At 33.6% G+C, this 14,790-nt stretch overlaps 1 protein-coding gene across 1 annotated transcript in view; it reads right to left on the bottom strand.

The window, feature by feature from the left end:
* Window positions 1-14,790, bottom strand: part of LOC105625583 (icarapin-like) — a 36,202-nt gene that overhangs the window by 20,805 nt on the left and 607 nt on the right. The gene's annotated exons all lie outside the window — the stretch shown is intronic.

Here is a 14,790-nt window from a genome sequence, read left to right as displayed (position 1 = left end):
GACCGTACCGACTACAATAAGGTAAGTTAATTACGTACGTTACTATACGAAATTAGTACGTACGTAAGTAAGTATAGTATGTATTCTTATTGTTTATTGTCGTTCTCTCTCTCTCTCTCTCTCTCTCTCTCTCTCTCTCTCTCTCTCTCTACATTGAGAAAAAAGTTGTTAACTTGACTAAATGCGTTTCGTTCATAGTGATTATTTAGTTCAAATATTTATATATTTACATTAACAAAATCTTAAAATTTAAAACATATTATTTGTTTGAATTAACAAATATTCGGTTGAATTAACAAATATTTTCTTGACAGCCCGTGACCACTATATTTAGTTTAATCAACTAATTTTTGGAAAAAACAACTTTTTTTTCTCAGTGTATCTATCTCTATTTCTCTTTCATTTTATTCTCTACTATTACAGATATTATCCGCAGGAAAGTTTCGTAACAAGCGCTTAATACGATAAAGCCGTCGTGAAAAATGCTCGCTGCCGGCGACGACGATGCATCAAATTAACAACTTAACAAGTTCGCATCGAACGATAGTTAGAAATATCTGCGGATTATAAGCGATTACAGAGAACGAAGAGCAATAAAATTTCGAACCATTTCGCTCAGATTCCGCAGAAATTGCCTTTGTTTACGGCGTAATATCATATTAATGGAGCGCTTAATTAACTGGGAAGTTCGAGTATTATAAACTCACGTTATTTATAACGAAGATACTACGACGTTCGCCTATTTGCGCGAAAACCTCCTCGCTTTCGAACGGTGCAAATTTACCCGGAAGGCAAAATATTTCACTTGGTTGTTAAAGATATTCTGCATTTCCCTTCTGTTTCAAGATTATTTCGTTCAAATAGATCTGAAGTTTAAATTTAAAGAGAAAAATACCTGAAATTAGAGTTTTGTTTCATGTTGTTGCATGCAACTATATTTACTATGAAATATTTACTATGAAACTAATTTACTATGAAACTAATTTACTAATTTAAAACTATATTTACTATGAAATATTTTCGCCCTTTTGGGTTAAGTAAATTTTGCACTATTGTTTTCGTTAATCTAGATTTCACTTCAATGGATACCATCTTTGCTTCACTGGTGGTGAAACAGGGTGATTCTCTCGCGTTTTACGTCGCTTTTACGATAAACGAAAGTTTCTTTCTCAAACGAAAGATAGTAGATACAGGGATCGGTCGCTCGATTGTTAGCGAACAAGCTTCGCAGTTTATTTAGTCTGTTTACCGGAAGAGATGTAACTGCATGAAAAAATGCATATCCTGTTGGGCGAGAAATTACAGGTCCGACATCGCTGCTGCTGCGACGTCTCGTAAAATATGCTTCTCTCTTTATTCCATCGTGTGACGCGTGTATTTCACTGTGGACCGTCCCACCGCCATCACGTGGGACGGATAAATATTTGTCAAAGATATTACAATCGCGCGACGCAACACTTTTTAGAACGACTCCTTAAGTCGTATGGTAACTCTCCGACCGGCGTTTTATTAAAATTCCTTAAACTTTGCGTTAGCAACGCGAGACTTTTGCGTTTATTTAAATTTTTAAGAAGCTCTCAGGCTTGCCGTATGTTTTAACAGGAAAAATACTGAGTAAGAAGAAAGAATGATCGTCGACCGTGGACGGTATAACGTGTACACGTGTATCATGTGACAAAATGTCACGCCGGTCCATAATTATTTCTCAAATTATTCCAATTATCGAAGCTTCATTTATTATATATTTGTTATATATTTTTTATGATAGCAATGCGCATAATTTTAGCGACTATTTTGCACGTATTTTATAATCTCGTCGAAGTTATTTCTCATTATCTGAACGTCTCAAGCGACTTGATTGCGCTGAAAATGAGTCTGCCGATGCGAGAATATTTCCGATGCGAAGAGAAATGCGAAAAAAATCAATAGCAAACATGAACCGACAAAAAGCCGAGGGGAAAAAAGATTATACCTCGTAGCGCACGTACATGTTGTTCATAAAAAAAAAAAATACTCAAATCTCCGAGGAAGCGTCTCATCGCGCTATGCTTCGCTGATGTCTTGTAGTACATACAACTGCAGTGCATCGAATTCCATTTTCAGAAATTTTAAGAATTCTATTTGTAGAGTGTCTTTTTATTCTAACAGAATTTTTCATTCGTTTCATTTATCATGTATGCGCGCACATATACTTGTTAGTTATAATTATTTTCTAAATTTATATTCATTTTCACTATTATTATTATATTATTATGCTAAAAATTGGACAGATTTATTTTTTATTTTTAAATTTATTTATTTTTTATTTATTTTTACACTTTTGTTGAAGCATCTAAAAATGTAATTAGATACATGTCTGGACTATCAAAATAACTATATAGAACACTCAAGCTGGTTGCTAAAGTATCAAAATCTTTTATTGCATTGCTCATCACGTTTGATTCCCTACATAATTATTTTAATGGTTCAATAAAAGGTTCAATAAAGTTATTTTCAGAATATCTATCAAAATTTTTAAATACTTCAATAAATTTCATATACAGAAAAATTAAACAATAGAATCCTAGTACAATTCGATTTTTTTTACAAATAAACTATAATTCCCCAAGAAGTTATATAATTTTTAATTATTAATTAATTATATAACAAAAGAAACGAGATAAACCAGACATAATACGAATTAAACATGCGAAAATGTCACCGTAGAAAGAAATAGTTTAAAAAAGGAACATTGCAAGAGCTTGGAATTTAATTTTACTGCAGACAGGGGTAAAATGAATTACGTGGCGGAGTAATATCCCCATATTATTTCGCAATGATCCGTATCTCTGCTGGGGCGACACGCTGAGCTTTCGTCGATATCAAAGTTGCAGTTTCAACTGATGGGTTATAGTAAGGATAGACAGGGGCACCTACCAATCGAGGTGTGGAACGGGAAGTGGCGTTGCTAGTTCACAGAGCCTCGACACATTATGAAACTTGGAATCGAAATAGCGAGTACCGCACGAGTATGTACTTGATGTCAAAGGAGTAATAACTTGGAAGTACTTGCATCTCGTATAGTGAGGTATGACTCGCTCGACGTATAGACTGCACGCATGCACGCACACATGTACGCGTGCACACGTATACACGCGCAAGCGAATTCGTATGTAAATATATATTCGTTCGTACATCATCCGCGTTCGAAGCAAGAAGTTATTGCACGCTCAGTGGAGGTAAGTGCGTTAGATTGACACACCACTGCATATTATGCACTCTGTGTATACGAGACTACTCCGAGGTCCGATTTTGTAGAAATTGCGGATCGATTTTAACTTGATAAGAATTTGAGCAGACTTTTAAAATGCAGTTTATCCAAAATTTTGTTTTTTTAGTTAGAGGCGTACTATTCAATATGTTGAAAGCTACTCTGAGATGTTCAGAAAGCATTTTGTCATCGTTAATTTATATACTGAAAAAACAGACATTTTGAAGTGCATTATGTTTTTTAATCAGAGACAAACAAAATGCATTTGTTTAACATTTTTCTCAATTGTTTAACAATTTTATTTGATGTTTCACATCTTACTGATTGACAAAATTGTTATTTTCTGTATTTTTCTTGAGTGCATAATTTCTTTTTTTAATCGTTTTCTGAAAATTACAAATTTTGAATAAAACGCATTTTGAAAAATTCTGCTCCTCATTTATCGTCTGTACATTGAACGCAAAGGACATGTATGAAGTCTAAAGACATCTATAATAAGTAAACGTGACTACAATTACAAGAAGAAACTCACATATAATTATATGTAGTTCACGAATTTTTATTAGCTTATGTGGTTATTTTGGGGGGGCATCAAAAAAATAATCCCTATAAAATAGTAAATTGCACTTCTGCGTATTTTTCGAAAAAAATTCTGATTTTAGGTCACGATGACGGATCACTTTCAAATCTCTTTACTCTTCGTTTAAACGTAAATGAAATATTTGAAATTATTTAAAATTAGAAAAATATACACTCTTTTACAGTGAAATTTTACTCCAAGAAAGTAAAATACAATCACCCTTGAAAAAAAGTGAAAATATTTTATTTTTTGAAAAAAAAATGACAATTTTCACTCTTTTCAGAGTGAAGAAATTTTACTTCAAAAAAGTGAAATGTCACTCCAAAAAAGTGAGATTTCACTCTAAAAAGAATAAAGTTCGTCACTTTTTTTTTAAGAAGTAAAATATTTTCATTTTTTTTTCAAGGTTGCATTTTCACTCTCTTGGAGTGAGATTTCATTGCAAGAAATTTAGAGCGTACAGCTCCGGCGGACATGAATGTATAATTTGAGTATACGATCCGTAACATCCTGTACTATCTGTACTGATTTTTATCGTTTTTTCAACAAGTAGTAATTGTTCGCAAAATATTTCAAGCTTTGGAATCAAAAAAATGCCAATTTTTTCAAAAACTATCAATTTTAGGACCTAATATATATGTATATATGTATATATAATAATATTTTTTAAATATCTATCGATTCTCCCAAATTTAAAAATGATCGTCGTGACCTAAAATCACTTTCCTCGAAAAACGCAGAGGTACAATTTACTGCTTTATTACAGGAATTATTTTTTGATGCCTCAGATTAATCAGGCAAAAGCTGATCAAATATCATGATAAAATACATATGTAAGTCTCTCTTTGTTTAGGTGCCTTCCGTGCAGCATTATAATGTTAAACTAACATTGCGTAACATACTGGTCTTCAAGTGTATTAATATCTCTAGGTATAAATATCTTGTTAATGAATGTCTTAAAGTTATGACAGACGTATTATACACGTAATCGATCGCGTATTAACGCTATTTAATAGCTGCATACATATGTTGTTAATTATCGCTTCTTCAGACTAAATATATCTTCTTACTTTTGAATGTACTGACGGATTTATGTGCGCTGAAAATAAAATATAAAATGAAAAATTATATTCGGTGCTAAATGTGATCTCAAGACATCGAACATATTAGTCATAACATTGCAGTCGAAAATGATTGCAAAGTTGTCTGCGCATCGCGAAAAAATATTCTCGTGCAGTAATTGGAAACCATTCCACTTTGTTCCGTTGTAAATGTCACGTTTCGTGATCTGTCATATCTTTTTTTTTTACACTGGTAAAGCGCACCTTAATAAATGCACAACAGTTTAGAAGCTAAAATGCAATTGCATTGCAAGAATTTTATTTCTATATTGCGATAAGAGACAGTTTAATTATCGCAAATAAAAAAAAAAATTCTGTGATATCACAGATCTAGATGCGCTAAAACATCAGATTTCGTTTGCGAAACAAAATGGAAATTCTCGTGTGCAAACGAATTATTATACAAAGATAAAAGGCATTCCGACACGGGATGCAGATGGTGTCCTGAATTTCTACGCTATCCCGTATTATCGAAGACTACCGTATTAATCCGATTCACGTTAAGCCGAAAAGTTTTTTTTCGGACGAAAAATGTGGGCGATCGTTGTGTTTCGTACGTTTTTCCACGCGATTTTGTCGATCACACCACGGTGATTTTCGGAAATGCGATGATCACGCAAAGCGAGGATTACTGACACACACACGTGCGCGTACATCGCTTCGCTTAAGTAAAGATCAATACAACATCTCGACGATAAATTCCGTTACGTTCTAACGGCATTAAATACTTGAGATGCAATATGGATTATATGCCTTGGTTCATTGAATGTTGCGTGAATAACGGTTAGAAGAAGAGATGAGCTCAATGAGATGTGACACGTTTAGGGATTTTGAGCGTGATGTAAGACGTTATCATGTTTATATAAGGCAGAAGTAGATAAAGATATTTAAATTTATGGGAATATATATATATATATATATACCTATATATATTTCTTTTTTATAAATTACAATAGATCTGAAAACACGAATGTTTTTTCTTGCAAGCACGCAGAAAGAACGATTTTGTTGATATATTAAAAAATTTAATACAGATATGAAAATAATTCTCGTCGGATTATCAAAATAATTAGATAGAATGCTCAAACTAATTGCTAAAATGTCAAAAGTTTTTGCAGCATTGTTCATCGTGCTTAAATTTCATTATTTACATAATTATTTTAATGTTCCAACAAAATTATTTTAAAATGTGTATCTTAAATTTTTAGATATTTCAGCAAAATCATTCTTTCTGTGCATTAGCAATAAATAAGTATCTGTTTGTAGATTTCCGATTTTATTTTACTTTTAAAGTTAATAATGAATCAAAAATAATATTTCAATTATTTAATTTATAATTTTAAAATTATTACACATATAAATATTAATTCTCTATTATTCAGTAATTAATCCTTCAGATATAACCCTTAATAATGTAACAGATAATGCGTTATTGTTTTCCTATCGCTCGGAATATGTACGAAGAGATATAATAGGAAACGTACAACTGAACGATAAATATTTTATTTGATATACGTATCTCTTCTTCGTCTGTCAGGAAACAAAGCCTCTATTATAACTATATTTTCTGAGAATCTTTACACAATCAATTTGTTGCTAATTAGTGACTGTTATACCTGTTCCCATATGCAATATACTTATTATCATGAGACTGTTGAGATCACATATCCAGAAATATACTGACGGTTTTCGTTTTTTCATGTCTGTCAAATGCGTCGTTTTTCGTGTAACTAATGTACGCGTAACATGACTCCAAGGGACGTATATCAAAAAAAAAAAAGAAAGAGAAAAAAGTTTTGCACCATCCCCGTTATCTTGCGTTATCCCTACATTGAGCCAGAAACTCCATTAATCTTCTCTTCTAGATGATTTATCTAGCAAGTTGTTTTGTTCTTTACAAAATGTTAGTATTGTTCTGCCCACGCTTATATTTTATGACTGATAATTACACACGAATAATTTCGCAATCGTAACTTATATATCCTATTTTTAATTCTCACGCCACGCCTTGCGATACAATTTCAAGATATAGCCAAGGCTAATGTGCAAAAGCTTTTCTTTTACAATTGTTCGTTCCAAAAATCGGTAAAAAAATCCATTTCTTCCTTCTGACAATCGAACACTACTGTATCCCTCTCCCCTGAAATTACCGTTCTCTCAGTGGGGTCACGCTTGCTAAAAATCAATGGTGCATTGACTTTTGCTCCCGACAGATTCGCCGAGACGCGAGATTGGATTTCAATTTGTTTCGGAGGAATATTCGTTATTCTCGTTATTAGACTTTCAGGAAAGCAACGATTACGGCGGCGCTATTATATGACAAAAAGCGAGCGAACGAGAGAAGACGAGGAAAGCGCTAATGATTGGTTTCAAACGAATTTCCACCTGGCAGTTCCGATTTTGATGTCTATGCGCGATATGGCATCTATTCACCTATTCATAATTACTCTATCATTCTCCACCACCATCGCCAAGAGTCGCGGCAGTTTATGGCTTCGCGATTCGCGGATAATTGGATTGTCTGCTACCGACTGACCGAACGACCATCCCATAATTCTTTACGTCAACAAGAATGGCCACGATACTGTGGCGCTTTCTGTGCTGCACATTATTGTGTGTCTTCTGCGCTATTTCCCGATAATCGTGTATTTTTCTATTTGTATCTGGTGTGCCACTTTATTGGTTCGCTGGCAAGACTTACTTAAGCCAGAAACTTAACTCCAGAACTTAAATTCCAGAATAACAGGTGATTACTATGTTTTGTAACGTCAAAAAAAAAAATTTGAGACTAAAATATACGAAAAAAATATTTAACATTGACTTTCAATTTAATATTGATTCATTTATAAAAATTTCCATAACCTGCAAAATTTATGACATGAACTATGCAAATGTATTCGCACATTATAATAATTATTATGACCAGCAATTGCAAATATGATAACATGGCAAAGTTGAAACTCGTAAATGTGTAGCCATATGATTGCTAAATGCAAAACTTGATTTTATCATTTCACGAATATTGACATAAGCTCGTCCTTTTCGCAGTCCTTTGTTTGCCAGGGACTTCTGTATTTCCTTCTCTTGTTTCTCGCGAGAGCGTTAATATGAAAAGTTTCGCTGTTAATATGGAAAGCTTCGATTTTATTTAATTGAAAAGTTTTATGTCTATTAGCTTCGCTCGTCGTTATTTCGGTAACTAAGAGCGTTCTTGACTTTCATTGTATAAAACATTAGGTCACAAAGATAGTAATCTGGGTCCAATTAGTTTTGATTATTGAAAGTTGAAACGATTATTGAAAGTTGGAGAAAAACAGCAAAAATTCACGTTAAAAATTGCTCTGAATAACAAATCAGGCGAATGTAAATTTAATGCATAGATATCGTCAACGTAATGCGTTCTTCTCTTGTTTCGTGTATATTTTAACAATTACATCGTACAATTATGAATGTGTCCAAAAAAAATTCGTGATACTCTAAAATTACTAAAATAAAATTGGAAAAAGTTATTTAAATGAATGAGTAATAGTAAGATTCTTTAAGATTAGCTAATTAAAAATATTTCTCCCGCATAAATTTTATAGACAAAGTGCACACATACATAACGCCACATTAAAGAATATCTTCCTCTTTAAAAATAGCTTGCGTTTCCTATGTGAATGTGTAAGATTTGTTTAATTCGACAATTACGCCCAAATACTGTTTTTATTATCTACCACTTTATTGCTGTTCGTGTGCAACAAATGATGATAGGCAAATTACCTGCCAGTAAAGACTTTTATGCGTGATGTTTAACAGTGTTCCTTTCACACATATGCGATCGCGACGATATATATTACATTAAACGACGCCGTTAAATCACTATAACGGCCATAGCAAGTGTTCGTGCTTTTAAGCAAGGTCCAATGTCGATATTATACGTAATATGACGTGAATGGCCAATAAATATATGTAAATCAATCTTGACATGTAAATAATTTAAAACGAAATTAATTCTTCTCGCATTGCGTTTTATTTCAAAATATTTAAATTTCCGTGACATCAATTTCCGTGGCAGTGCATAATTTGCTTCCTCGAGGAAAAATTAAAATTTCTTGCTAGGTATTTCCATCTCCGCTTTCATTTCACAAATTACTTAATATAAATCGCAATTATGCTTTAAGGATTACAGAAAGCAATGTATGGCGCGTTTGTATAAATGTTATTACAGCATGTTGCTTACACGAATTATGCAATGCGCGTGGTAAAATGCATTGTCAGGACAAAAGTCGTGCACGAGTTGAAGCTAAGGATGCGCTTTACTTTAATCCTGAAATGTATACTCGTTTCATCTTATGTCGTGTGTCTAGGAGATACCCTATCCTATGACATCCCATAACGAATTGCCTTGAAGAAGACTTTTGCACAAACAAAAAGATTATTTAAAAGCTAATAATTTACTTTATAAAAAAATACTCAACTTTACTATCGTTAAAAATTTAAATGTATACACGAGTAATGTCTTCTTGAAATAATTAATAACAATTTAACATATATTATTAGACATTTATATTTATTCGTAACGTAATTAATTTTGCATATTTATTTTAATATTACGTAATATATTTTACTTTGATTTTTCTGTATAATTTATTACAAAATATAGAAAATAAACATAATATTTCCTGTTATTGATTCTTCAGATACATTAAACTATACGATAAAGCAAAATAAAAATATTATTGATGACATTTTCATGTGTGGTTTTATTGACATATATATCAAAATTATTTATTTTAAAGATATAAACAGCATTGGAATACGTGTCTGATATGAAATTGTTAAACAAAAATAACTATACATATATAATATATATCCATTTACGGCTTCTACGCTAGATTGAATTTACGGCATTTATTTTTATTACCGAGTTACGTCACAAATTATTATAACTGTCTTGGATCGTTTATCTGCTGAATAGGTTTTACTCTATGCAGCTAATTGTGCAGAATCATTTGTAGTCGAGATATTGACCCCAGGGCAACGTCTAGGAGAAACAAAAAAAGATGCGCCGACAAAAACGTTTGCGGCGTATCTGCTGCTTTTTTTCATTTAAATAGTCGGTAAGGCGGCGACGGGATGCAAACTGCATACTAATGGAGGCGTATTCTGCCACTGCCACTCAAGGCAAGCCCAACACTACGTCAACGGGGTCAGGCTGTTTGCGACAGGAAAATAATATGAGTTGGTCATAATCCGCGGCAGCACTTCGCCTCCAGATACGGAGGTGCACAGCAAACTAAGCTGCAAGGACACTCCACGTATGGAGTCACGAGAGGTACAGCAAAATAATGATACTCGGTAGAAATGTCTTCCGTCGTTTCTTTCAAATTTTTCTGAGCGAAATATAAAGTAAAGGTATACTATATGTTCACATTGTACAGATATATCGTTTTTATCATTCCTCAGGTAGAACACAAGTTAACGATCTACTAGAAGACGTCGTCATGATTTTATTTGTCATTTATAAAAGACCTTACAAATGACAAGTAAGAAATATTAGGATAATCTATAGTATCATTATAATTCTATCTTCTATCTCAGGAATAATAAAAATATATATCTATATAATTTGACATATAATAATAAAATGAACTTATAAATAATAAATAAGGACATGATGACGTCCATGTGTTATTATTATAATGTAAGATATTATTAGGACCGTATTTTATTATGGAATGATAAAAACGATATACATATTTATATAATTTAAAGTGAACTTATAAATGATGATAAGGTCATGATGACGTCTGTATGTTATTATTATGACTTCTGTTTTCTACGTAAGTCATACATACAGTAGCAAGAAGGACTGTCGCACACAAAATTCCGCAACAGTGACTGTAAGACATAAACAAGCCGATAAGCCAATCAGGATATTGCTTTAGATCTACGTAATCTAACGGAAATGGAAATAACAGTAAATTTATCCATAACCTCGCGATAAGATAAATTTCAACCGCCTTATAGATAAGGTTACTGCTATTTCTATTTCCGTTAGATCTAAAGCAGTATCCTAATTGGCTCATCAGTTTAAGTTCACGTCTTAAGGTTATTGTAAAATGAAATTTTATCTGCGGCAGCAGAGCCCTAAGTGATATTTTAATGAGATTGTGGTTTAATATAAAAATTATATAAATCAAGGGAAAAAAAATTTCTTAACAGTAAAAATAAGAGGCGTAAAATAAAAGTATGCGATCAAGAGTACGTTATTGCTCTTTGCTCTGTAATCATTATGCTGCGCTATCGTGTACGCTGTACGTCATACATCCGCATTGTAGGTACTATGCGTGGACAGTATGATATATGCACGTGCACCGACCGGTGCAATTGCACGTGTAAAGCGAGCGGGTGAAAGGGAGGTCGACGATGGGAGGCTCATCGAACGCGATGCGGAACATAGGAAGAAGAATGACATTACCGGATTGTGCAATAGATATGCTACGTGAATCAACTACTCGGAGACTGAACTAGGTGACGGAAGTAATTAGTCACGACTTTTTTCCCGCTGTAATTGGCGTCGTGCAGACTGAATGATTTACGTGGCGCATTTTTACACGAATGCGAATTAATTCGTGTGTGTAATATGATGACTCGCGCTATTGTACTGAATGAAAAAAAAACAAATACTTATTAATAGATACAATCGCGATAGATTGATGTAACAAGATGAAAGGCATATTGGTACATCAGTATTATGAAAGCTTGGAGCGTATAACGTTGAGTAAAATTGATGAGCATTAACTCTCTGATTAAGGCGGCTTCAGATGACATGGTCAATGTACGTCAACATTAGTAAATATTAAATGCACACATATGCACACACGACACACATAATTATCCATACGAATGTAGGTCAGTATTTAGCGAATGTACATAATGTTGGCGTATATTGTTCAAGCTGCCTTTAAATATAAGAAAGTAAATATGTAAGATATTTATAATTTTTATTGTAAAACCGTTTTAATAATGTCTTCAAATGCTAATACGGCTTTGTGATTAACTTATGACATCTCGAAACTGTACTTAATATATCTTATATATTAGGTGTAAAAAGAAATCCATTATTTTTGCATGAAATTGAATGGAAAAATAATGGATTTCTCTTTACTACACCTAATATAAAAATCAATTACGAATACTGACTTAAGTCTATACATAATTTTATATGAAGTTATGACATTACATTAACGCGTCTATCTTATATAACTCTTTGATACATATAAATTGAATAGTAATATAATTAATTAGCAAGCGTAAATAAGTTTCCTTTTATTGCGTTTCAATTTTGATATACAGTACAATTATTCGCACAAACGAATCGAAGAGTGTAGCAAAGAGCTCACCGCGCTCGCAATGGTGCTAAACACGTCATGTTTGTTGCACGAAAGAGATTTACGATTGCAGGTGATTACGCAGGCTCGTCTTGAAGGCGACGCGCGATTACCGAATAGTAAGATTACCCAGCAGCAACGATTATGTATTCTTAATAGGATGAAGCGCAATCTGCTTATACACCGCCGCGCCGTGACGAACTCTCGCGTTGTTGTTCGACGCTTACAAACTCACCTAATATCTATCTATCCGGTCGCGGGACGAACGAAGCGAAGCTTCGTCATCACGATCGAAACTCACCGAAACTCGATTTTCGTAGTTTGTTGGCAAGTCACCGTCCCGGGGAAGTCTCAAAAATTACATTATTATCCGGCTGTCACCCGATTGTCAGCGAGCGTAATGAGAGCAGACATTCTCTCCAGCGGAGACCGCGTTGTAACAGTGAAATTCCGCGGCATGAAAACTGGCAGGTGCATCACGTTAGGAGAAACACCTCGCCGGAGGCGTCATACTTCTCACCCAAGTAATAACAGACGCTGTAACGTTCACCCATGACGAAAGAAATTTGATTGTATGATTTTACGCCGCTTGCTACGACCGGTCACTAATGATTCAACAATTACGAAAGTTCTCCTACGAGGCTGAACTATCGTCCACGCGTATTTCTCCGGTATCTTTTGCAATAATAATTAACAATCTGTAAACTTCGATTGTTGTTTCACCGCTCAAAGTTATTTAGAGCGTACTGTAATGACGCAATACGCGTGGCGTGTCACGATGCCTCTGGTTAAAATATTCCTATCATTTGGTACTTCAACGAATATGCACAAAGTTCCGAGACTGTTTTACAAATGTTGCTCTCCGCAATAACGCGGCATGCATTTATGCATGTACAATTATTCGAATGCAAACTCGTTAATCTGTTTTAGACGCGGAGCTGCTCGCGTCGCAAAAATCATAAACGATATTTTTAAACAGATGCGAAAACGAATGTGCGTTCACATTCCTAAATGTACTGCACAAAAGTAACAAAGCCGAGATGAAAGTTTATTATTAATATTGTATAAAAATTGTATAAAAATTAAAATTCCATAAACAATAAATAATATTCATTTAAATAATTTAAATATCTGTCGTTTATTTAAAAGATTGTTATACTCAATATTTGAAAAATGATTATATTAAAAATTGCTGTATTTAAAAACATGTTAGATCGATGTTGAAACGATTATAACGTAAAGTATAATAATTGAATTCTCAACTCTAGTAAAGGAGAATCTTAAGTTAGCGACAAAATCGTAATTTGCCGAAAGTCGACTTATTTTTGTGAAGATTTCCGCATGGTTGAAAACGTTTCAGACACACAAATGTCGGCCCGAGAGATAAAGTTACATTAAAATCAAGAGGAATAAATTGGAGTTCGACAGGAATTCGCTCGGACAATTATCTTGGGGACGAAGCAGCTCCAATTAAACGAGCTTCCTGCAGTTCTCGTCTCGCAAAAACGGATCCGATGCTAATTAGCAAAGTCTATGCTGGAAGTGAATTTCATATCGAGTTGTAATCGAGTAAACAACGGCCTTAAGTAGTTCGAGCGTGCTATCTGCTTCCACGATTTCTTCGTGACCTGACATTCAATCGCGATATTCGCCCGTCGGGGGCACCCGTCTCGCCTTATAACGACGGCATAAATGTCGTGAACTGAATGCAAATAATCCCGAAGAATCGCTCAATGCAACGAACGGAGCCGCGATAAACGTCGGATGTATGGAAAATAAGCGTGAAAAATGTAGATTACGTTTTTTATCACTTATTATTACGATTACAATTGTAATTACAATGCAAAATGCGTAAAGATTTGAATTTTCTTTATTTATTATATTCTCTCCTTTTTTTCAATCATTCATTCGCGTAAAAACGTTTAAATTAATTTAATAAAATTAATATAATTCTGAGATTGTTTGATATATAATATATCAGAATAGTGCACTTATCTTATCTGGTTATTTAAAAAGGACAAGAAGTCAAATATAATAAATGTGTTTATGCGCAATTTGAATCTGCAGGCTAACTGAAATATTTGCTTATTCGATTTATAAACGAAATGTGTTTGAAAATATTCACTATTAATTCGCTGTCCGGCATTAAATTTAAATTCGTTTTTATCACATCGACTTTTATTGATTTAACATAGTATTTTGGAGCATAGTTGCGCCATTTCGTCCATGGAATCGAAAGAGCCGATTATAGCACAATAGAATATTCCATTACTTAACTTCAATAATCCGGTTTATAGTTATAAATAAACTACTTTGAGAGGATTACGAATGGCAGCTCTAAACCGTAGTTAAACGGCAATTCTAAATTAAGAGAGATTTGTGTGTGTGTGTGTGTGTGTGTGTGTGTGTGTGTGTGTGTGTGTGTGTGTGTGTGTGTGTGTGTGTGTGTGTGTGTGTGTGTGT

Source organism: Atta cephalotes (assembly GCF_000143395.1).
Source record: "Atta cephalotes unplaced genomic scaffold scaffold00003, whole genome shotgun sequence".
NCBI classification, from domain to species: Eukaryota; Metazoa; Arthropoda; class Insecta; order Hymenoptera; family Formicidae; genus Atta; species Atta cephalotes.
Note: the sequence above shows the minus strand (reverse complement) of the source record. Positions and strands in the feature narration are given on the sequence as shown.